The 25,640-nt window shown below is 41.2% G+C and overlaps 1 protein-coding gene across 5 annotated transcripts in view; it reads left to right on the forward strand.

Moving 5' to 3' along the window:
• ZNF462 (zinc finger protein 462) overlaps positions 1 to 25,640 on the forward strand; it is an 87,641-nt gene that overhangs the window by 697 nt on the left and 61,304 nt on the right. Inside the window, exon 1 of one of the 5 annotated variants that reach the window (XM_079331686.1) lies at positions 20 to 168. The exons of the other annotated variants lie outside the window; for them this stretch is intronic. The gene's annotated coding sequence lies outside the window, so the exon portion shown is untranslated. Of the gene's footprint in view, positions 1 to 19; positions 169 to 25,640 lie in introns of those variants that run through there. 5 annotated transcript variants of the gene reach the window in all.

Consider the following 25,640-nt stretch of genomic DNA (forward strand, 5'->3'; position numbering starts at 1 on the left):
ATATGGGAGATAAGTGAGATACCAGCCGAGCTTTCGGGGTGGGGGGTGCTTGAGAGGATATGTATGTGTGTGCGAGGTCTGGATGGTGCTGTGCGTGTGGACTTGGATCAGACACGGAGACACACGGAGGAGAGAAAAGCTCCGTGCTGGCACGACCCAGGCAACCGGGTGACCTCTTTCTTTCTTTCTTTCTTTCTTTCTTCCTTCCTTCCTTCCTTCCTTCATTTCTTTCTTTCTTTCTTTCTTTCTTTCTCGCTTTCTTTCTTTCTTTCTCGCTTTCTTTCTTTCTTTCTTGCATTCTTTCTTTCTTTCTTGCTTGCTTTCTTTCTTTCTCCCAGCCAGTCTCCCCCTCCTCTTTCTGCTCGTCCCCTCTCGCCGTCCCTCGCCCCGGCGGTGGTGCCCCCTCCACGGCTCTCCTGGAGTTGGGATGCGGGGGTCCCCGCGTCGGGGCTGGGGGCTGCTGGTGCCCGCAGGAGGTGGCTTGGAGGAGGACAGCGTTCAGCTGGAGAGCAGGAGCCATTACACACGCTTGTGCTCTCCTTTGAGAGAAAAGAGAGCAAGAAGGGAAGAAAGGAAGGGGAAGGAGCCCACTTCTACTTGCTCAGTTCCCCGGTGTCCCTACCTTTAAACCAGGCAAGGGAGAAGGTTCTTTCTCCCCTGCCCCTTTCTCATCCCACCCTGAACAGGTTTCTCCCTATCTCTCCCCCTCTTTCTCTTTCTTTATCTCCCTGTCCTCCATTTGCAAGCTGTCTGCTTTGGTTCCAGTCCAGGCTCCACAACACAAAGCTTCTCCTCGCTCTCGCACACATGCACACACACAGTCCACAGGCTCTTTATGTCTTCTGGAGTAACCTTCTCCTCCCCCCATCGTGCCCCCCGGCTCCTCTCAGCATTGTGGTTTCTATTCTCCACACAGAGAGATCCTCCTGGAGCTTCATGTAGTTGTGATCTGATAGGATTCCTCCCCCCCTTCCCTTCACCTCCCTCTTTTTGGGGGAGAAAAAGGGAAAAGTTTCATTTGTTTTTCTGGTGTTTGGAGGGGGAAAGATCTCCAAGTTTTGAGTGTTTTCTGCTCCTGCTTTTATGTGTGCATCTGTGGGGGTCTGTTTGTCTCATGAAGCTGCTTGCATGTCTAAGAGGAAGTGACTAGTTTGGCAGAGAGCTGTGATCTGAGTCAGGTAAGCCATGTCATGTTCTCTAGCTCCACCAGAAAATGGAGGAGAGAGACAGTAGACAAAGCTGAGATGGGAAGTGCTCCTAACATTGTGGATGTCTCTCCACGTTTTGAGGCTTTGCTGGGCAGGAGCTGGCTTAATAATGATTTTTCCCCCTAAGATTTTCCCTTCAGATTTTTTCAATGCACAACAGTGTGATGGGTCTTCTCGCTGTCTTCATGCTATCAGGAAATGAGGATTGGAGGAAATTGCTCAGATTCTCCTTCACACAGTGAAACATATCCTCAGGCTTTTTTCTCTGATGCTTTCATGCGGAGGTCACCTTTCTAGATATTTTTCTTTGGTTAAAGACCACAGGATTTTGGAGGTTGATCAGTTGGCCAAATCAATAGTGTATATAAGCATATATTTTTATATTTCTGAAAGTATTTGGGGTAAGTGCATGCAGCTTGAGGCTGCTCAGGTTCTTCCAGAGGGTATCATGAAATGTCTCTTTTTTTCCTAGGTGATGATGCCTAATTTTTTGGATTTTTAACATCTCATTTTCAAGAGCATTCCTTCTTTTGGATGTGTTTTAAATTAAGATGGAATATTTCTCCCCAGTCACTAGGTTGCATTAAAGTGATACTGGCAAGCTTTTAGTAGGTTCCTCAGAGCATCATAACAAACATAATTCCTCTTGTAAAAAGCAAAACAGTTTTCACAGCTATCTTTTTCGTGTCATAAAATATTATTTTTTCCTGAAAACCTACAGCAACATTCTTATTGTGATTTTAATGTCATTATGGAAACCTGAGATCTTTAAAGCGACATAACGGTTGAGCAGGAGTCTGTGTGCTTTGTTTTTAATCCACCTTTTAATCTGAAGCAATTTTGAGTGGACCCAAAATGGGCCTCGGATCTTTTCCCACCCACTGGAATCCACACATCAGCTTGCACAGTGGATGCAGTTCCTCAAAAAGTTCAAAATGCATCCCTGAAATGCATGAGGGGGATAGTGGGGTGGAGTGCTGCTGGGCTTGAAGGCACAGCTCCATGGAAAGGTGTGAGTGATGTCCGTGCATCGGTTACTGGGAGGTGTTTTAAGAACAATTACGGGCAGATGTTAAGTGGCAGGATGGGGGGCCAGTGAATCTGAATCAGGACACACTCCCAGATGTGCAGAAAAACCATAAGGATTTGAGGATTGCAATGACGGGTGATGAACTTGAGATCCGTCTCAGAGGTTAAAATCAATGCCCTTGTTTTATTTTTGCTGTGGAAGAAACGTTTTAATGTGTAATCTAATATACCTCGGAAGGATATTGCTTTATCAACTGTGCATTTCTTAAGTTCTGGTTGCTGATGTGTCACCCAAATTACTGAGATTCTCTGGTTGTCTCCATCTTTCTGAAGAAGGCCATGGAACATACCATTTCAGGTATGTTTAATCTCATATTTGGACAAAAAGAGAGGCTAGCTGCTTTTGATTTTGGAGTTATGTTTGTTTATTTGTTTGTTTTTGCTGTTTTTGTGGTGTTTTTGGGTTTCTCTCCCTCCCTGAGATGATATTTTTTGATGCATTTTTCAGTCTCTGCACAGGTTTAAATCAGCCATTGAAGAAAAATTGAAAATTTGTTCACTGATCTTGGCTTATTTGGGTCAGATCCTAAATATTTATCCCCTATATGGACTGTATGGAGAGCTTGTGGTTCAGAGCTGTGAATCTCCTCTTACTTCTGGAGAGGCCAGCCCAGTGCTGACACTAACAGGATGTCCTGCAGGCACACTGCCCTTGAACGTGGCATGTGCAATCCAAGAACCACTCTGAGATTTCAGATCAAGATCTTCTATACACCCTAGAAAACCAAACAACATTGCAGTAGTTTCAATGGGGTTTTTTGGTTGTTTTTTTTCTGGGTTTCCTCACTATGAGACTGAAACATCTTCAGAGAATTATATTGTTAATCATGCTTCTTGCTGTGGGTCTGATCAGATTGACCAAAGCTCACCTTGCTGTTAAAATAGAAGCTGAAGAATTTTATTTTAAAAAATAAAATCCCAAAATAACACAAGTCTGCCCCCACAAAAAAAAAAAACAAAACAAAAAACAAAAAACAAAAAACCAAAAAAAACCCCAAACAAACAAGCAAAAAAAAAAAGCCCCCAAACCCATTGGTTTTTAAAGAAACTCCAGAAAGATGATCTTAATTAATGCCATGGTAGTGACATGAATGTTTCTCCTAATTAGGCATTCATGTCCTCATCCAGACAATGGCTTTCAATTGCTTTTGGTTTGGGGCACACAGAACCTCTTTTTGGTCCAATCTCTAATAGAAAGAATAAGCATTGGTAGTTTATTCTCCAGTATTTAAATCTTTCTTTTTCTCACACCTACTAGGTATAGCCTATGGACCACTGCTTTGAAAATATTTAAATAATAATTTGACTTTGTTTTACATTTCCACTAGCTTCACACTGGGTTGTGTTGATGAGAAACTTGAGATGTCATGTTTACAATTCCCTTCCATAATTAAAAAATTATTTTATTGCAAGAAGAAAACTAAAAATAAAATAATGTGTATGCTTAGACTGTGAAGAATACCAGTACATAATGGGGTGCTGGAAAGAGAAAGCAGGGAAACTGCAAGTGGAAATAGAAAAAAAAAAAATCATTCCAATCTAGTACTCTTTATAGTAAATTTGTTAGCATTGTGCATTTTGACTTAAAAGAGGATTGACTTTTATGAAGTCCGATAAAAGGATGATTAAAAAGAGAGTTGACAAGTAGATGACTATTGTTCATCATAGATGTCTGGACATCTGGCAGATGTTCCTCTGGGCCCCAAGGAATGGGCAAGTTTAATTTTAGCCTTAAAAAGGAAATGGGAAGAACTTAAGTCTTATAATAGTACAACTTACAGTTTGAGGCTCTTCAGAAGAGCTCCAAAGATGTCTCTTGAAAGCTGGAATTCCCAGAAACCCAGTGTAAATCAGCATTTCCTTTTGGGTTTTCCTATTATTCCAAACAACATGTATGGAGTTACAGTATAAACAGAGATTACCTCAATTTACTGTAACACTTTCTCTGTGTGGTGTTGTGGATAATTTCCTTAAATGAGCAGCACAACACTGCTTTGAAGTAAGAAACTGCATAAAAAGGACTTGGAAATGTGAAACTGGTGAATAGCTGTGTACTCATTAACTAATATTGTTCCATGTTGAAGCTTCACCAGGCAAACTTAGTGACAAATGCAAAAGTCCCCAGTGAAACAGTGATTGGAAGAAGCTGCTGGTGGAGGAAGGAGGTCTTGTTTTTCCACAGATCAGGAAAGGTCCACAAAGACTGAGATGTCTATGTTGTTTTGTGTGCTTTGTCTCCTTGTATCTATATTGGAAGTTACACTTCCAATCCATTGTAGGAGAAAAATAGTGGAAATACTCCTTTAACATCATATATTTCTCTTATTTTGACTCTTAACAGATATTGTTCTACTTTGAAGTAGATTATCTATTTTATGAACTTGTTCTGGATGAATATGGTCTGCTACCAGTGCCAGAACTGTATGATTTGTTTAACTTGCGTACTTGATCCAAGACGTGTTCAAGTATGAACTTCTAATTGCTGTCTTCACCAGAGATGATGAACTTTATCAGTCCAAATGACTGCTTGCTTTTCAGTTGATTCACTCTAGGGTACTAAACAATCAAGAATTATCTATGGGCCCATAGGGGGTGAGCAGGAAGTCTCTTGAGTGTTGAAGAGAGGATGAGAAATTCCATTTTCTTCAGAGAGTCAAAATAATTTTTGAGAGGGAAGAAAAAAATGAGAGTGATGAGGATGGAGGTTGCTTAAACATCTGCTAACTTCTCAGAGAGAGGAACTCAAATTGTTTAATCAAGAGGTGCTGGAGAAGGTGGTGTGATGCAAGTCCTCAGCTGCTGGCAGAGACACAGTTAACATTGTACACGGTTGAACTTCAGCATGGCACTTCTCCAAATGAGTTGACTGTTGAAAATAAAATGTTCCAGAAGAACTGGGAGAACAGGAAAGAAGTTAAAATAGCATGGTTTGTGTGCCAGTGCTGAAAGAAGAAAAGGGGGGAGGAAGGGAGATAGATTGACTTATGATAATTATCTTGTTGGTTGTAGCAAAAAAGAAAAAGGTCTTTAGTAGAAGTTTCCAAACTTAGAGGTCCAGGTTTAATAGAAGTGGTCTTCATTTATGTCCTGAGTTTTGGAAGTATTCTTCTGCTTTCAGCTTTTGTTTGGGAAGTTCAACACATAGATTAATACAAAGTCATGTGAGAGAGTTTTTGTGTTCTGTTCCATTTTGTTCTTTTAAAGTTAAAAACAATACCAAAGATCTAAAAAGTCTTCCCCTCATCTCCCAAGCTCTATTAAGCTGTGCCAGAGGTTGCAGCACAAATGTGTCTCTGAAGGGATTTGAGGAAGAGGAGAGAGTTTGAGATGAGGAAAGAGGAGCCTGTGTGTTTGGTGTCTTACTGTTGAACACAATCTTAAATACAATATAATTTCTTTTCCTTTGGGCTCTTTTCAGCTCTCTGGGAGTTGAAGATCTTGGTGCAATTGTTTTGGTCAGCTTCAGGCAACATATGTTACTGCAGTACCTCAAAATATCCTGGCCTAATCACTACTTGAAGGAACTTTAAGCAGTGTTTGGGGAAGAGCTTTTCCTCATCTTGGTTTTGACTGCTTTGTAGCTATTTTTGAGGTACACTGGTTATCAGAACATCAGTCTGAGATCAAGCAGCAGTACAACACAAATGTATTTTGCCTTGATCAAAAGTCTAATTTGTTTTTGGCTGGTTTTTGTGGTATAATTATGGACCTCCACAGCTGCTCTCTAGGGGGGATACAGTTGGGTTTTGGTTTGGGCTAAAAGCATCTTCTTAGGTAGAAGATGGTAAGATACATCAGGAAAAGCAATTAAGTTGTGTTCAGGTGGTAGTTGAAGGAAGATGGAGATAGAAGATCTCGGAATGTTCAGGATTTGTTCTTGAGTGGAGTAAAATGCAGTTTCTTTAAGAATACTTGTCTAATAGTGTCAGCATAAAGAGAGGTTATGCACAGCATCAATGTCATGAGTGATTAGGAAGGACTTATTTAGAGCTTATTAAGGTAGCAATCATTGCAAGGCCAGTGTGTGTTGAGGACAAATAATTCTGAAAAAGCACTTGATTCGCTGGGCTACTTCTATTAGTTTTGAACCAGTTAAATTAACAATTCAGTTCTTGAAGTGTGTCACTTGTTACTTCCTGGTGGAAAATAAGACCTTCTAATTGGGATTATGTGTGAAGAAGCTAAGTGCTTGCATTATGTGACAGTGTTTTTCCTTTTCCATCCAGTTCCAGGAATATGCAATTAATAACTTGATAGTTATTTAGATAATGGGTGCTCAGCAGCCCTGGATGGTGTTATTTGCAGCACTTGTTACAGATGCTTTCTCTGCAACCTGAAGATTAGGAAGTGGGATGTTCATCAGAGTGGCATTACTGTTGCTATTAAAAAGGTCTGGAAAGGGGCCTGAGAGCCCCAGCTGCTGTCATGGCGTGGAGGAAGTCAGACCTTCAAAGGATACAAGGATTAGAGCATCAGGAAAAGTAAATGGTAGCATCAGCACAAGTAGAAAATAGGCAGAGCTATTCAGCAAACAGAAAAAAAGTAGGCTAAGACATGCCATAATTATGTGCAGTGGAAACTTGCTGCTAATAGAGCAGTGGCATGGAGTAGAGAGGCAGGAGAATGAATTTTCAGGACAAAACAAAGCAGACATTGCAGAGAATGATATAGGAAGACTGAGGATTCAGTGTGCTCGTGATAATGTGAAAGAGAAGACTTTGTTTTGGAAGATGCTAAAAATGGAATCTTCTGATGCACATGTGGTCAGTGTTTCCGTGGCTGGTAGGACAAAGGGGGCTTCTTTTGCATTGCTGGGATGAGCAAACCCTTCCTTTCCGCCTGCAGCTCTTAGGTTCAAACAGTGGCTTGGGGCGGTATCAGTGGCTGTGGAAAGAAGGCATCACAGGATATTCCTTTTGGGAAGAAGATGGGTCATCCCGGGTTGGGCTGTTGTCATGCAAATGCTTCAAAACACAATGGCCACTTATCACAGGAGCCAGGCGAACACTTTCTTCCCACACATTGTCCCCAGACCTCTCCAAAGAAAAGATCAGAATTGAGGGAATGTCGCACTTGGAGCCTGTGCTCCAGCAAGAATATGGTTTTAAATTTTGTCCCCCTACTTGTCAAATAAACAGTAAAGCTAAGGAGAGACTACTTGTGCTGGAAGATTTTGGTCCAGCATGATCGAGGGTGGTTCATTTATCTTCTAATGGCTGACTTGCTGGAGAATTTGAGTGTGCAGCTGGGAAAGGGATCATTAATAAAGGCCTTGCTGTGGTCCAAAAGTCAGAATTCAGCTGGCTGATGAAGCTGAAAAGGGTTGGGGTTTGTTTGTTTGTTTGTTTGGTGTCTTTTTTGTTTGTTGGGGCTTTTTTATTATTATTATTTCTGCCTTCCTCTTGTTGATACCTTGTTGATATTAAATGGACAGCTGAGGTCAGAAATTCCAGAGGGATTCGTAGAGGTGGTTTATATCAGTGGTGACTGTTTAACATTTTTGCAATTTACCTTTTTTTTTTTTTTAAATTTTAAAATTGTCATGTTTTTATTAAATGAAGTGATAAATTAAGTGGGCTAAACTTGGAATATCTAGGGGAATGCTGGTCTTGAGGGGGATGCAGTGAGTCAAGGATGAGTACTCATCTCTAGTTTAACAAACTGCTTCTGGAGAGAGCTTAAGAGGCCTATGGATGTTTATTTATTTTAACTCAGACTTGGATTCTTCAGTCCTAGTCACACTCAGTTAGATTTGTGGGCTGTGTGGTTGTTTGTAAGGGTATTTGGGTCTCTGACCAAAAAGAAAGGAGACCAAAGAATTGCTGTCCATTTGCAAAGAATTGCTGAAATCTTGCTTTTAATTTTTTTTTTTTTTATTCCATCAACCATGTATACCCAGAAAAATAGGCATAAAATAGGATTTAACATGGCTGTTGTAAATTATGACCCTGGTGCTGGATTCTGATGCTGTGTGTGTTAAGGAGATAGGAAAGATAAGGAAATAAAAGCCTTCTTATGTCAATGGTTCTGGTGTGTGGGACTGGACCAGAGCTGCTCTTCCTCTTGGCCTTGTTTCTGTGTCACTGTTGTAATTCTGACTGAGCATGTTTTCTCAAGTGTATTGTTGCTTGTGGTGAGTATGAACAAATATATATATATATATAAAAAAAAAATATATATATATATATATATATATACAGTACCTACTTAGTTGGTGATGCAGCAAAGTTTGGAAGGCAGTGGACAATCTTCTTGCCTTTCTCTGTGCTGTGCTGTGAGACAAGTGGCACCATCAAGACAAATAAATAAATAAATAAATAAAATGACGATGTGAACAAATTTGGAATTATTTCTCTCTGTATTTGGTTGGGAGCTCTGATTTTGCATTTCAATTTTTCCCCTCCCTTTTGTCTACAGCTGGGTGACTCAGGCTGCAGGATGTGGGATCTCCAAGGCTGGTGAGCTCTGAAGGAAGCCTTGCTTCTATCATGCTCAGCTAAATAACTTGAAAAGTGTAAAAAATGTAACAAATGGCTGATGGAAAATTGAGAGCAGCCAGACAGCTCTCAGCCTGGTTAATTAGCTCCTTGTCTGCTGAATTGTTCCTGCCCTGTCATATGGCTGTGGCTCGCAGCCCTGAGAGAAAGGGTTTGGGTTCCTGGCCAGGAGTGCATCCCAAAAGTTGAATAATGTAACTTGAAGTCAGTGTGGACAGGTTCCTTTTGGTCTAAATGACCTTTTATCTTTGCTGGGGGCAGGCAGTGGGGAGAAAGCATATCGGCTTTCAGCTCTGTCAGGTCATGCAGAGGCCAAGTCCTCTTGTCTGTGATCAAGCATCTGGTGTGAAACAGCCAGTGTGCAACAGCACCAGGGCTGGGCAGAGGAGCACTCCCGCAGCCCTTGTGTAGGTAAATGTGACCCAAGGCCATGCTCTGCCTTGCAGGGTGTGTGTGTAACCCTTCAGTGGCTCCTGGTGTGTTTCCATCCTAGTAGGTTGAGAAGAAGCTGTTGTTCAAGAGCATGCAGGTTTCTCCTGCCAGACCACCCCTGCCTATGTGAGACCTGAAATCTCTGGCTCCAAAGATGTAACTGTATTACTGGGGCTACTGAGAGAATGAGTCAGTATGTTTGGGTCTTTGCATGGATAAATGAGTAAACCTGAATTATTTTAAAATCATCAAATTGCCGGGGTGATAAAAATACTACAATGAGCTTTCCTTTCCATTCCCTCTACCAGTGTGCTGCTCTCCTTCCACCGTGGGGCAGGGAATGCAGGAAAGAAGACAAAACATTTTCAGTGTGTTGTTCTCCCAAGGAACCACATAAAACTGCTTGAGGCTGTACTCAGAAAGTATCTTTTGAGCAGTCAGAAGTTGCTTGGCAAGATGTCAGGCAGGTTGACCAAAGGTTGCACGAGTTGTGCTCCTGCAAAATGAACACTGAATGTTCATGTTGCCCTCCATGGTTCTTCAGAGCTTCCACAGGTTCACCAGTGGTGTACAGGAATATAGTTTGCTTGCTGGTATTCTGGTCTTATCTCTGAAGATACTTATTTTAAGAATTCATGTCTACATAGGTTTGTTAATACTGTACTGTAATATCAGATGGGCTGCTGAGACCTCAAGGGGGTGAGGGATCTATTTTTAGTGTGTTTGAAGGGTAGATGATGTTTCAGGTTGTGGAATGACTTTCTAGGGGGCCTGTCACCATATACTGAAGTTTTGTATGTCATGGCAGTGGAGGCCAGTCATATGATGATGAGTTAGTAACTTAAATGGGACATTAAAAAAAAATCCTGCTCTTTGGGGAAATTTTAAAGATAGATGGAGCTAAAATGTCACACCGCCTGTTCTCATGCTTGTTTCCTTGATGTGCTGAAGACATCTAATCCTCTTTATAGGTGAATTAAGCAGTCTGCTTATGAGCTGAAGGCAATACCTGCTGATCTGTTGACATCCAGATTGGAGGGTTATTCATGTCTCAGTAAGACTTTTAGTAATGGGTGACCACAGGAACATTTTAGCTGCCCAGGTGGTGTGAAGAAGACTGTTTGTGATCTCCTTCCATGTCAGAAGTTAGTCACTTGTAGGAAGTTGGGTAGTAGCAGTGCCATCCTCTTTGAGCATGTTTGACACCACAGCCTGGAGATGTTTGGAGCTTTAGCTTGAAAAGATCGAGCCTCAGACAAATGCATGTGTGCAGCAATCTGAGCAGTGAACCAGTTGTGCTTTTGAAGCACTGCACTGTGGTGGTAGCCATGAAGAACAGATTTTAATGATTTATTATGGCTAGATTCCGTCTGGATTTGCTTCCTATTTCCTTTGGAAGACAGCAAAACTGCAAATTCTACAGGATTCTTCTTACATTCCTGGGATTTTTTTCAGTGTGCAGGCATTTGCGCTGTATTTATTTATTTTATAACTGCTCACTGCCACTGTTAGGAATGTTAACAAAGGCTTTTTAATAGGTCAGACCTCACCACTGCTGCATTTTCATAGTTATTGTAGTGCATTTGGTAGATAATAGATGATGGGAGCTAAAGCCCTTATGCTCTAAGAGCTCATTCATGTGAACTGTTGCTGTGCTCCGATTCTGGATTTTCACTGCAGCTACTTGTGTGAGTAAACATTTGAAGATCAGATCCTCAGCTGCATGGATAATTCTTGTGGAGCTTTTCAGGGAGGCGTTTGAAAATTGCATCTTGAATTGAGGATGCCCTTAACTTTCAACAGCTTCCACCTACATATATGAGATGCTCATTTGAGGTTGCATGTGAGGGCATGGCTGTAGCAGATTTACAAGATTCAGCGGAAGCATATGCATAACATGATTCTTTCACTTTCATTCATGTGCTCCTTCTTTCTTTCTCACTCTTTGTATTTTGACAGCAGGAGCATGTATGTTATAAATACTCAGCTTTGACTTCAATTAGTGCTGGCATGTCCCTGAAGTATGATTTCATGTGACTTTGCAGATGTTCTAATGAGAACATTACTCTTGCTGTGTTGTCTGTGGATGTTCATGCCTTTTGGAGTCCTATCACTAACTGTGGTGGTTTTGGAAGCCTTTTTTTCCTCTTAATTAAGGGATTGGCTTCAGTAGATACTAATATGGTGATGGCTTGTTGAAAACAAAAGTGTTTTGGATCAGAAAAAATGCAACCTAAGTCCTTTTACAATGGCAGAAGTGTGTACACTTTGTCTGTGTGTACATAATACAGGTTCCTGTCTATGTGGCTCATGCTGCTGTGGTGGTTCATCTGGCAGATCATTTAAATATTTACTCCAAAAGGTCTTGTTCTCTGTTGGTGTGAAGCAGTGTTTCTAGTTATTTTTAGGTCATTTTCATCTTAGCAACCCTGTTGGAGATAAACCAGATATGAGTGCTCCAAACTGTTCCTGCGTTTTGGTGGAGATTAATAAAGTAAAACTTAATGGTTTGATCCCAAGGGGAGGGAACAGGCCATCTGGCTAACAGAAGGTTAGGCAAAGCAGTGCAGCACTGAGAGTGCCACAAACCAACCCAGAGTGTCTGGTAGTGTGTCCAGCTGCTGCGTGTATTAGGCGTTGAAATGGTGCTCTCGGATCTGCAGAGCCAGCAGTTCTGCTACCACTGCTGTGACGCAGGAGATAATTCTGTTGGGCAAGCATCAGCATGGGGGTGGATCTACAGCACAGGATGTGTAATGTCAACATGAAGCATGGGAGCTGGCAGTAAGAAGGAAAGCAGCCATTTCATGCCAGTGCAGGAAGCCCAAAGAGATTTTTTTTTCTCCCCGCCGCTGCATCTTGTCCTTTTGTGCTGCTTTCATACTTCGTATTAAACAATTACGTTCTGCTTTGTCATCTTGAAACTTCAGTCCAGTAAATTTCTTCCTCTCTTTCTGAACCTGTGGGGATTTTTTCTTGGGTTTGTTTTTGTGTGTTTGGGGTTTTTGTTGTTTTGTGTGTACGTTTCTTTTTTTAAAAAACAAACCAAACATAAAGTACTGAAGTGCACTCCAAAAGCATGTCTGATGGATTATAAAAGGGGCTGGAGTGAGGCTGAAGGGCTGTGCACATCTGGAGAAGGAGAAGAGTTCAGTCATGCAAGTCCTGAGCTTCAGATGAAGCTCCACTAGATCCTTTCGGCTTTAGTGCAGAGACAGTTTGTTCAAAAGCTGTAACCATTTGAGAACATTGATCTGCAGCTGTGAAATGCAGGAGGTATGAAATGCTCTGATACTGTGTAGACCTTGAAACTCTATAATTATGTAGAAACTATAGAAAGCTACTGTAACGGTTCCTGATTTCTTTTTACCAGAAATGCACCTTTAGAACACCTTTTTCCTATTTGGCTAACACTGTGTTGTTTTGTCCTGGGTTGTTTTTTTTTCTATTGTTTGGTTGTGGGGATTGGTTTTTTTTTTTTTTGGTGGGTTTTTTGGGTTTGGGATTTTTTTTTTTTTTGAGGAGCCAAATATTGCTATGCGTCTGTCTAAATCTGCAGAAGGAAGATTTCTAAATAAGCTTAAAATGGATTTTAAAAATCTGGTGATGTATCTTCTGTCAGCTCAGTCACACACTGGTCAACTGGTTTATGGCTTCTTTTTCACCGACAGCATTTGGAAACACCTTTCTGTAGCTGCAGCCTAGGAAACTCTGGAAGGAAACCAGAGCTTGCTTCTTGATGGGCACAGCAGAGCTGAACTTCATAATTAGAGCCCTCATGATTTCCATTGCTTGTTCAGCAGGCTCTTCAGAGAATATATTACAGATCCCCTTGAATGAATCCTTGTCTTAGACGCTGTTCTGTGGCAGTCCTGCAAAAGCATGAGTTTCTTCATGTGTTCCTAAGAACTGGAGTGGGAGTGTGGGAGTAGTCAACCCACAGGTATGTTTTCCCAGTTGCAGTTTGGTGATAGGAGGAGGGGATGCATATAAAACATGGCTTGTGTGTGAAGACTGTTTGTTCTGTTCTGCAGTAACTCCATCCTTAAAAATGCTCCACTGGCCCTATTCAGATTTTTTGGTTGGAGCTATGGGACTCTGGCACTTCTGCATAGGTGCACGTGCAAATAAATAACACTGAGGAGTTATATGAGACTCAAACATCACCACATCACCTCTCAGGGCAGAACTCCTTCTTGGTTCCATGGATATGCCATATGTGGCTGTTTCATCACCAGAAGTATTAAGGATGCAGGCAAATGAAAAGATTTTTTTTTTAAAAGAAATAAAGCATGGCCACTCTGTTCTGATTACCGATGAAATTTCCATTGCAAGTTGTACCTTGTGGCTGGTAATTTTGTGCTTTTCCTAGTGTTGTTGGAACAGTTCACAGAACATGTTGGAAGAATGTTCATCAGAAGTGCTTCTTCATATGCAAATGAACAATGCCACCAGATATTGTCTGCACATTTTCTCATACACCATCTCTGTACTGTGAAGAAAATACATTGTCCTTGACTTTTTTCCTACTGAAAAAGGTGCTACTTGCTGAAGATAGTTTATTATAAATAACTACTAAGATGATAATCTCACCACAGCATGCTTGGCAGTCTTCCACTGAGTTAGCCTGTTTCAGCAAGGAGCTGTCGCTTAAGATACAAAGCAATCTGCAGGGACATATGATCACACACACTGACTGTTTTCTCAGTCATCATGGATGCCTTATCATTTCCTGTGCCTGTAATTAGGAAATGGAATTATTATCTGGTGAACCAGCAGGATCCACCTCCAGAAAGATGCACCTGAGTTCCCACCTCACAAACATTTGTTTGTAGAGTTCTCAGTTATGAAGGCTCTACCAAAAGAATGTCTGTTAGACATAGGCTTTTTTTTGCCTTTTATTTCTGTCATATATTAACTACCCTAGATGGGGAGATGGGGAAACTCTTGAGATATATATATATATATATATATATATATATATATATATATATATATATATATATATATAGTTACAGCAACCATTCCTTTTGGAAATAACAGAGAAATACAAGACTACCCCTGGCACTGATGTAGAGAGGTGGTTTTATATTGTTAGATTTGTTTGGGTAAATAATGACTTCAGTATGTCTGAATGTTTTGTTTTGTAGAGATCCTGTCCAGAAGAAAGACTGTGATAAAGACATAAAAGACTGTATCCATTTTTTATGAGAGTATCAGAAAATTAGTATTAGTATCCGTATACACCAAGTGTCAAGATTTGGTTGTGGTCACATAGTGGATGGTGACTTTTTTGAATTTGTAAAGTTTTCACTGCTTTGTGGTTCGTGGCTGTTGAGTTATCATATTATTGCAACAGTTATGTGATGGATATCAGTGACAAACTTCATTTCAATTAGACTGCTGGCAAGTGTTTGCCTTTTATTTGTTTAAAAACAATTTGATCAGGCCATCTCTACTGCTTTGTTGACAGTATAATATGAATCAGAACTTTTTCTAACTTCCATGTTACTCATGGATTCTGTTCTGTGGTGCCTGATGCTTCTCAATCCTAAAAACTTCTCTTTAAATCTTGTGGTTGCTTAGAATGTGATGTTTAGTGGAAGCAATTGGTGAGATTAAGGTGGAACAAATGTAGATATCAGCAATGATGATGGACTTTTTCATCTACTGGATTCAGCAGATGATGTTAAATCCATGTATCTCAAGGAGATCAATGACAAAGCAGAACATGATGAATTTAGTCAGATACTGACTTGCAAGGCTTACTATCAGCCATTTTTTCTCCCAAACCGTGCAAGAATATGGAGTTGAGTTATCCAGACAGAGAGATGCTAAATCTTTTATTTAATGATGGTATCCTTCCCTGGAACTCTACAAAGGCTCTGCTCTCTTCCTGTGAAACTGTAGAAGCAGATTAATGGTGGAATGGGCTCTGCTCACATGTAAGATGAGGAAATTAATGGAGCTGGTTCCTGGTATTCAATGTCCCATGCTTGACTGTGGATTGTTCTTCATCTCAACATGTGACCCAGATGCTTTTACACTCTGGGATGACTGTTCAGAGACTGTCATGTCCATAAATCACTTGCCTTGGGTGACCTTGTGTCTTTAAGGAAAATCCTGTGGAACAGTTAGCTCCAACCTTACTGAAGGACACACTCTGAAGAGCCAGCTCATTGAGCGAGCTTTTTGAAGGGTGTGCTCTGCAGAGCTGCTTCCTGTTATTTGGTTAATTGTTGACCTACTTCTATTGCCATATGCCTCCTGGAATGCATTCTAATATAAAATATGTGCTAAAGACTGGAATAATAGGTAGAACATCAAAGCCTCTATGAAACAGAAATCTTGTAATGCTGTTGCATTTTGGAGGGTATCGTAGTCACTAAAAATGGCAGTGTCTTCATGGAACTGTATTGATCTGATGGCAAACTGAAGTATGTTAAACACAGCCACTGATGGTGGGGTTTGCTTTTTTTTCAGGCTGGCCTTGTACAAAAGGTTTGTATCAATTATTTCCCATGCTCTGTATGTGAAGCTAAAGTTAGGTAGTGAAGCATTCAGAGTGATATTACAGCTGTGAGAAAAGATTAGATTAGATTTGGCTAAAGGCAGGAGGATTTTTTCTCTGTGGTAGGTGTTTTTTCCATTGCAACCAGGGATTAGCAATTTTTTTTTCCTTTTTAAATGCTGGCCAGAAGCCAGAAATGAGTATTTGAGCTTTTACCTGATAACAAAGGCGACATACTCATGCACATATACTTAGGCAAAAATACAAGAAATTTGGAGGTAGTAGGTAAAGTTCAACCTCCAACCTGAATGAGGCTTTCAGACCTGCTGAAGTTCTGAAGAACTTACTGGATGTATTTTCTGGTTGACGTGGTTTTCTGTCCTAGGAAGAGGAAGGGTGTATGATAACAATGGTTTTCATAAGCAAGTGTGTATTATGGCAGAGCAGCGCAAAGGGAAAATTAAAGCCACGTTTTGTAACCTCTCAAGAGCTCAGGACTCTATAAGTAGAGGTTGGGGATTTATTTTTCTTCTGTCAGTGTAAGAAACTGAACTGCTCACCAGACAACACCACGATGGGTGTTCACACAACCTGGCAGTGGCCAACCTTTGTCTCCTCGGTTGCAGATGGCTTGCAAGCATTCCAGGTGTGAATTCTGTATGTCACCACAGCAGTGGGGGTGGCTGGGGCCAGCCCAATTTGTCTGTGTGGGAAGCAGTAAGCTGTCAGGACACGCCAAGGCAGCTGTTGCTGATGAGCACGAGGAGTTCCCAACCTTCAGAGAAGTGGTGGGATGTTATGGGAGTTGCAGTAGTCTTTTGCCACTCTAACTCCAATTCAAGCTCCTTCAGGTGCTTCTGGTGGCTCTGCGCTCATTTGTGTCAGGCTGGGAATATTTTGGCACTTTCTTCTAGGATACATTTACCAACAGCATTGTGCAGTTTCCCCTTCTTTGGTAGCTTGTAACACTGAACTGAGGGTTTTTTTGTAGGAGAGCTGCTTGGTGGAAAACAAAACTGCAACATTTTTAGCAGGACACAATGTGTTGTGTGAGGCGTAAATCATATTGGTCATGGAAAAAAAAAAAAAAAAGAAAAGAAGAAAAAAAAAATAAAAACCTCTGCTCTGCGACTGACACAAGCACAGCTATTTGTGCAACCTGATCAGAACAAAGGATAATGCTTCTGCTGCAAGATCAGACAGATCTGACGTTTCAGCAGGCTGAGCAAATGAATGGCGGAAGTGGTCCGCCTCCTCTTATCCATTGTCTCAAAGATGCAGGCTCATGGAGAAGAAAGGCAGTTTGAATAGGGGTTCTGAAGGAATATGCTGCTTTGTGTTCTGTGGGAAGAGAGCAATGAGGAGTTCTAGAAGTTCTCTGCATTGGCAGGCTGACAAGCTCGTAGTAGGAAAATGTGGCAGTGGACTACTGGTGTTGAAGGAGCACTTTCACTTCTGTAGCCTGCCTAGAAAATCTGATCTGTAATTAGGAAACTGGTGAAGTCTTCCAGGCCTGGAATATAGGACCAAGTGCATCCTGCAGTAAGGTCAGTGGGTCTTTAAATCCAGTGAACTCTGACCTTCTGCTTGACACTTTTTCTATATTTTTTTCTTCTTTCTCCTTTTTTTTTTTTTCTATTTCTCCTGTGTCCCCTGAATAGTCTGTGTGTTCTGGGACACCTCTCAGTTGTGTTCCTGAGGGATTTTTGCATAGGTAGGACTGGACTGATCAAATTACTGGGACAGTCAGAACCTTCTGCTTGGGAGATTCTTGTGGCTTTTTGTTCTCCAGCTGTCAAATTAACCCAACTGGGATTTTCATAGCAATCTCTCTTTTTAAAAGCATAATGAAGCCCAGGAAATGTGAGAAGGGGGAGTGAGAGGGCAGGGATTTTTGATAAGATGGGTGGAATTGAGTGTTACTTCACATTTCAGAACTATAATATATGACTTCCCACCTGAAGGGGTATTTCAGCTGAGAAATTAATCTTTTGGAGGGAGGGGTGTAGAATTTATATCAGTAACCTGACTGGGTAGATCTCTGTATATTACCTTTTTGCTTGGTCACTGGGACTAGAACATGTTAGCAGTTGGGTGCACCATGATCAGGAAGCTTTCATATGGAACCAGTTTTCTTTGGAATCAAGCATTCCTTGGCTCAGTGATCAACAGCTGTATTTTTTTTTAGCAAAGATGCTATTTTTCTTTAAGTTAATGGAGATTAGATGTGTGTCTGTAATAACAGAATGGGTCTTGGTCATCCATGAGATCCCTTCTGCCCTTTGCTTTCCCACGAACAGCCTAGAAGATTCTGTCAATCCAAAAGAGACATAAATTAATTCCACAGAATGCTGACAGTCCATCATCAGCATGCACTGGGAACAAAGCTGCTGCTTTAGAAGCCCACTTTATAAAAGCACATCAGAAAGTCATTAGATTCTCCTGATTGGAAGCCTCTGTTGAAACTTTCAAATGTATGATGGCTGGGCTGCCATGATTGGCCTGTTTAGTGTCCAAAAGCAATTGTGAAAATTCACAGAATCACATAGAATCACATAGAATCACAGCAAGGGTCAGGTTGGAAAGGGACCACTGGAGGTCCAACATCCTGTTGTTTCTTTTCAAGAGGCAGCCCCAACTCCCTCAGCCTTTCCTCATGTGGGAGATGCCCCAGGACCTTCCTGACCTCCACAGCCTTTGCTGGACCCACTGCAGGAGCTCTGAGTCCCTCCTGCCCTGAGGAGCCCAGAGCTGGATACAGCACTCCAGAGGTGCCTTCCAGGACTGGGCAGAGGGGCAGGATCCTTCCCTGACCTCCCAGCACTGCCTTTCCAAGTGCACTCCAGGTTCCCTTTGGCCTTCTTGTCCCCTTTTGCTGGCTCAGGGACAGCTGTTTGTCCCCCAGGACCTCCAGGTCCTTCTGTGCAGAGCTGTTTGCCAGCAGATCATCCTCACCTGTGCTGGTGCCTGGGGTTTTTGCAGGTGCAGAACTCTGCATTTTTGTATTTCATAAGGTTCTGCTCTACCCATCCCTTCAGGCTCTGGAGTCTCCTGAGAAGAGCAGCACAGCATCTGGGGGCATCAGCCATCCCCAGTTTAATTTCATCAGTAAATTTGCTGAGGGGATGCTCTATCCCAAAACATTAAACAATACTGGACCCAGTACCAAACTCTGGGGACACCACTAATTACAGGACTCTGTGCAACTGCTCACATTCTCTCAGACCTGCCCTTCAGCCACTTCTCAGCCCACCTCACTGTTCCCTCTGTTTATCCTCAACACAGGCTATAAAGCCATCCCAGAGGATGTGCCATGCTGGATTTGACCCAAAAACCACCAACATGTGTTTCCAGCTTCTTTGACCTAACAAAAATAATACTGGGGACAGGAAATAACACCACTAGTGTTGCTCCTCTATTCAACCATGGTTGCACACTGTGACTAAACTAAGTCAGTATCATTTGAACAGAGTGACCAAAAATGTTTGTATTCCAAAAATGTCTAGAGGAAGGAGTTCAATGAGCTTTCAATCCATGCCTGAGTGTGAGGACAAGGGAAAAAATATCTCATGGCTGCACATAAATACCACAAAGAAAAAAAAAAAAGAAAAAAAAAGCTTTTGAAGCTTTGAAGCTGTTACATTTCCAAATTTATATTAGGTAGATCTTATCTTTGTGGGATATTTTTGTTATTTTCTTAGTAATACGACTCCTTAAGATACAAGACAGCTGGACCAATCTCTGCTATCTGAAATTTCAGAGCACTGTGCCATAACTGTCATAAAGTTGATCACGCTTTTGCCAAAAAAAAAAAACACAAACCAACCAACCAACCAACTAAACCAAAACAAAACCAAAACAAAACCCCAAACCAGAACAAAAAACCTATATTGTGGCCTAAATCAAAGAGGAAGCATGGGAAGCATGGAGGATTGGCTTGCATGAAACTGAATGACAGCAACTGCTGGGGTTGGATGCTTGGGTTCTCAGGCATCTGTTAGTTTCTGTGGACAAAACTTGACTTTTGAAATGTATCAATTACACTTAAAAGACTCCAACAGACTTTCGGGCTGTCTTCAAATGTTGACTATGGAGCTGAGCAGAAAGAGATAAATGATCAAAACTTGTATTCGTACCACCTTTAGATCTACGTCTGACATCTTTCATGGCTTGTTTTTTTGTTTGTTTTTTGGTTCCCCTCCCCACAAGTAAAAGGGATTGAGAATTGGGTCAATGCCTCAGGAATCATCCAGATGGAAGCATTTGGTTTTTTGCAGCTTCAGTAGAAAGGGTCTGTGGGATGAAAAAATTCCACAATAAGAGTGCAGGAGAGTCATAGATCTCCTTGGCCATTGGCTTTTCTGGTGTATCAGAAGACTTTTGGACCTTTCCAAGACTGAAGTAAGTAATGAACTTGCTTTGATGTATCAAACAAATAACACCAGTGCTGTTCCTTTGAGAGCCCCTGATTCCAAAGAGATAAGCAAGGGTTTTCCTTTGTATTTTGGACCCATTCCATTCAAAACAAAAGCATCCCACATATCAGACAAAAAGAGTATCTGACAGCTTTAAAGAGACTTTTCCTTTTCTCTGTCTGTTTTCTATGCCAGTAATTTATGGGTTTTTTATTGTGCCAGACCTAAAAGCTTGTCATTCAGTTGTATCTGTAAAAGACAGAAAATGTGGAACAGAAAGTGTTCCATGACTCACTCAAGAAATGTGTCGACTTTGTACCCTGTGTGGACTTGAAGGAAGACTCCTGCCTTTCTTTTAGATTAAAAAATAAATTTTAAAAAAAGTGATCCTGCAACATAGTAGGGATTTAAAACAGTTTAGATAGCTAAGAGCACTGAGCTGGAAATGCTTGTGATAGTAAAGGTTTGAAGTCTGGAAAATTGTGCCTCACCATGAGAGCTTTCAGGTAGTCCATTCCTCCCTTTCTGACATTTTCAGGAGTGACATTTGGAGGACTAAAAGCAGCCAATTTGCCTGTCTGTGTACAGTATTACAGGAATCTGGAGTCTGTATGAAGCTGTAAAAAGATGTAGTGGCTGGAACCTAAGACTAGAAAGATGCCCATTATAAAAAAAATATTCGTAATTTTTAATTGAATTGCAGAAAAGAGTTTAAAGATACTGGAATTTCGGATGGACTGTGAAAGTTGTAAGGGGTCAAGTGTAGTTTCTTCTCAGATGCTGTGGTGGGAGACAGCTTTGATTGTGTGGACAAGTTGTGTAGCTATAAAAGCTGAACCTTCAGCAGGATAACTCCCAGCACTGCTATCTCATGTCAGTTTAGGCATTAAAGCACATCTGATGAGAATCCTGCCACATGGAGCTGCAGGGAGTCCAGGCAGATGGTTATGTCCTACCAGAATGTGCAAGAAGATTTTCTCATCTGGCAAAGGAATGGGAAGCAAATAAACCAAATTAGGTGAAATAAGGCTGACTGTGGGTTTGTAGTTATGAGTTAGGGCTTGATTATCTGTATTGGATTTTCCTTCTTATCTCCATTTTAGGCTTAAAACTATGGACAAGTGATTTGCATTTTGTTTTCCAAGTGGAATCTGAGCAGAAGTTTGGTGGAAGCTGCTTTCCTCTTCACAGTCAGATGCATTTTTCTGTTGTCTCTACAGCCGGGGAAAAAAAGGAAATAGTTTTGGTTTTTTTTCAAAGTCCTGACAGAGCTACTGTAGACTTTCACATAGTAATTTATAAAGGATAAATAAAGTCCCCAGAAGGAAGATCTCTAGTTTTTTCTGGAGCTTAACAGCATTTTAGTCATGCCGAACTTTAGTCCTGGTTTTACAGATGGGAACCAGAGGCTTTTGCCCTGTAGTCACCATAGAGGAGGTTGTTGCACAAAAACCCAATCATAATTTGTCGAGATGTCAGTTTCCTGGGGTAATCTAACATTCTACTATAGACAGCCCATCCAAACCATCTGAAATTATTTTTAGCAGTAGCATTATAATTGTAAATACATTTCAGTAGATTTGAGGGTCTCAGTGATTTCACTAGTAATTTGGTTTCTTTTTTTGTTAGTCATCATCTCTCAAAGTCTTAGGCTATGGTCTGTCAAGGGTGATAAATCTAGGATGCCTAAAGATTAGATCATTTTTTCTTCTGTGCTTATAAAAGATTTTAATAGCAAGCACGATTGTTAGATCCTCTTTTTTGATAACTCATGCAAAAGCAAGTCACTTTCAGGGGGGAAAAGTAGTTCATTAGCTTGGTTTTGAAGGTCAGCAGTAGAGGCCTTACTGTAAAAGTTTTGTTTTGTTTTTTTTTTGTTTGGTTGGTTTGGGTTTTTTTGTTTGTTTGTTTTTGTTTTGGTTTTTGGTTTTTTTTTTTTTTGGTTTGGTTTGGTTTGGTTTGGTTTGTTTTTTTTTTTTTTTACTTTATAAAACAATTACTGCAGCAGGATGAAGGAGAATTTTGATTCCCTAACTGACAGGTTGTTTTCAATTCTTAATTTGTAGTTCCAGTTCTGGAAGGGTTCTTTCAAGATTCAGAACTCTGTATGGCAGCAGTCTGACTGAAGGAGCTAGAAGCCAATTCGAGAAGAAAGGAGATCAGGAATGAAGAAGGAGAAAGATGTTGAAGCTGTTCCCCTTGTTTTTGGAATGTGTGACTATTTTAACCTGTAAATAACACTCTTGATTAGTGGTGTCCCATCATGAAATGCAAGTAAAGATAATATAAGATATAAAAAGATGACTTCTTGACAAACCATTTTTCTCAATTTCTCTCTCATATTCTGTGTCAAATCTTTTCTCCCAGGCATGGGTGCAAGTCCTCTTGTCTTCATCTTGAACATTTCCCTTCTTCTTGTAATCAAGCCTACAGATATAGACCCTGTGTGCTCAGCTGAAAAGCAAACAATACTTTTTTTCTTTTTTGACAGTGAACTTTCACTGCTGAAATGATCTTGTAGTGCAGGTGGCTTGTATTATATCAGTATTGCAACATATCTGAAGGGCAGGCTCTCCAGAGAGGGTGAACCATAGCACCAGCCCCTGATTAGCATGTCTGGGTTCTGCTTCTTTCAGCCTCTGAGACCTGGGAGATCCACTGCAGGTTCTGCTTTCAGGTGGGGAGAAACTCACTCCTGTTTCAACCCTCAACTTCATAATAAAAGGCTGTAGTGATCCACATAAAGGTCTGGTCCTCAGATGGGGAAAACTGGCAGAACTCCAGCAAATTTCTAGAAATAAAAACCTAGAGAAGTTTCTAAAACCACAGCAGTTGCTGGAACTTGCACAATATTCTACAGCTTACAACAATAGAGCAGCATGAAGCTGGGATGACACTGACAGCTTGATATTTTTTGTGATCTCTTGAGATTTCTTTGTGAGAATGAAAATCTTCAGGCGAGAACTTTGCTCCTGTTCTCTTGGTGGCATTGGCTTGGGTGGCTTTGTTTTTCTTTGAAAACTGATAGCAGAAGACTATCCAACCTTCAGGAGTGGAGCCATTATATGTGGGGCAGTGCAACAGGAGCCAACGTTTAAAAATAAAATACCAGGCTGCCTTCCTGAGGATCCAGACATAGCAAACACACACGCACACACATACGCAGGACTTTGGCTGGCCACAGTTGTATCAGTTACAGAGCCCAGGGCAGCAGACAATGAGAGGGAGCCTTGTTCCTCAAAAAGAAAGAGGAAGAAACACAAGGCTTCTTGCAGCCTCAGATGCCAGTTTCTGGTGTGCAGGGGAGCCCCTCAGCAGCAGCAGGTTGGGGGACAGACAGCTGCCAGTCATTCCTAGTGATGCCTGCTGTAGGCTCTGCCCAGCCCTCCCTTCCCTCTCCCACATTTTCTCTGCCCTGCTGAGTAAGGGGTCTGAATTGAGCAGTCTGTTTTGAGAATGTGCTCCCTTCTTCAAAGAGAAAAGCAGTGGCTTTTATGTCATACTGAGTGCTAAGTCACCAGGATGACGAACACCTTCGGAGGAAAGGAAGGACCAACTATTTTGGCTTCAGAGCAATGTTGCTGACATGTTGGACTGTAGAAGTAGCAAATGATCAGATCATCTTTCTAGAACACCTGGAGAATGAGAGGCATACAGAGGAGATAGTGGACAGACCAGGAAGAATAATTTATGATAGAAAAGCAGAAAAGTATGGTTTAGTGTCAGAAATACAGCTTGGAAAGTGAGGTAAGTTATGTTAGAAAGGAATGGTCTTTTGAAAAAAAAGGTGTCTCTACTCAGACAAACAAGTCTGGGAACCTAGGAAGATACAATTCTTCATTAATTGTGAATGTGGAGAGGGATGGATAAGGTGAAAGATTTAACCCTTCTTTGCCTGCTGATCCCACACCAACTCCCATTGTGATTGTGAGCTGGGCTGGCCAGGGTGAGAAATCCAAGGTGTGAGTGTGGAGCAGCTGGGATCGTCCTTCTCTCAGGTGTCAATGGCTTTTGATTGTGTGGTATGCCTAGATGCACCTCGTAATAAATGCAAACTTGATTTTTTAGCCAGGTGTCTTCCTAGTGCACCAAGAATGTTTCTTTCTGTATCTCAGCTGGCAGCTACAGGCAGAAAAAAAAAATAAGAAAACAAAAAAACACCCAAAGAAGAGGTGTTTTTCCTCATCTCTGCCCAGGAAAAGTAGCAGTCACAGCTGCTCATGACACACTTGGCTTTTGGCAGAGTTCAGGCTGGTTCTGCTTTGCAGACATAGGATGAAGCATGCTCAGTGTGCTTCCTTTCAGCAGGAATGCCAGCAGTATCTTGGATTACTACAGAGGCTGCTCTGTGTCTGTAAGCTCCTTTTGCAGAGTTTGGGTTCACATGAAACAGGATCAGGAGTCCTTGGTAGGCTGTGCATGGCTCTGAGCACAGAGACTTTTGGAAAGATGTGTTTTCTTAGACATCCAGACTCTCAGTATGGAACACTTATTTTATCGAAAAACCGCATTTTCAGAAAAATCATAGTAGCTTCACATACTGTGGTGGAACATAGGCTGAAGGTGATGTGTAGCCTAAAGGTTTTATAGGATGTGATTCTCATGCAATCTAAGCATTTAAAAAATATCTATAAAATAACTGTGTCTTGCTTGTGGTGATGTACAAACAATGAAGGATAGGTGCAACTATCAGCATGTGAAAACTCATTGCTTGGTTTGCTGCCCTCATAAATTTTGTTCAGCCAAAGTGGAGTGGAAGTGTTCACAGGCTTTGTGGATCCAGCTAGCATGTGTGAAAGAGAGGTCTGATTAATATCTCCTGCTTAAAAAAAGACATTGAGGAAGACCCAGAGAGTTCCTCTTCCAGGTGTCTTTATGAAGGCACTATAAAGGAGACTCTCTTTGATGACTGCTAGTAAGTGTTGATGGGGTTTTGTCCAGATTACTTGCTGGAGCAGAATTAATATTATGTTGATGATTATTTAGAAGAGTTTGGGAAGAAAGATTCAGTAGTTTGGGCAAAGTCTTATTAAGAGATAAGCCTCTCAGATGATCCAAGAATTTAAGTTTTATTAGCTGCCAGTCCTGCAAAACAAATATTCTTTCTCACCCACATATAAAGCCCCTCTAAAAAAGCAGGTTTTTTCCCCATGTGCATCCTCCACTGCAATATCAAGAAATATGAGGGCTATACCATGTTCACCAACCCCAAACTCCATCTACACTGTAATTCTTCTCTGCAGCTCTGGAGACATTTTGCCAAGTTGACCTAAATTCTTCAGCAAAAGGCCTGGATTCTGTGCAGGAAAGTGGAAATGGCAACTCCAGCTAGAAAAAAATTACAAAGATAAATAAAGAGCATCAGTTGTACCTCTGTGTGTGGTGTTTTGATTTACCCTTCCTTCTGGAATTACAACTTGTGCCCAATCTGGAAAGCTTTTTCATTTCTTCTTGTGGAATGTTAGGACTGGGATTCTAGGGACAATGA

The sequence above is a fragment of the Erithacus rubecula genome (assembly GCF_903797595.1).
Source record: "Erithacus rubecula genome assembly, contig: SUPER_Z_unloc_7, whole genome shotgun sequence".
NCBI lineage: Eukaryota > Metazoa > Chordata > Aves > Passeriformes > Muscicapidae > Erithacus > Erithacus rubecula.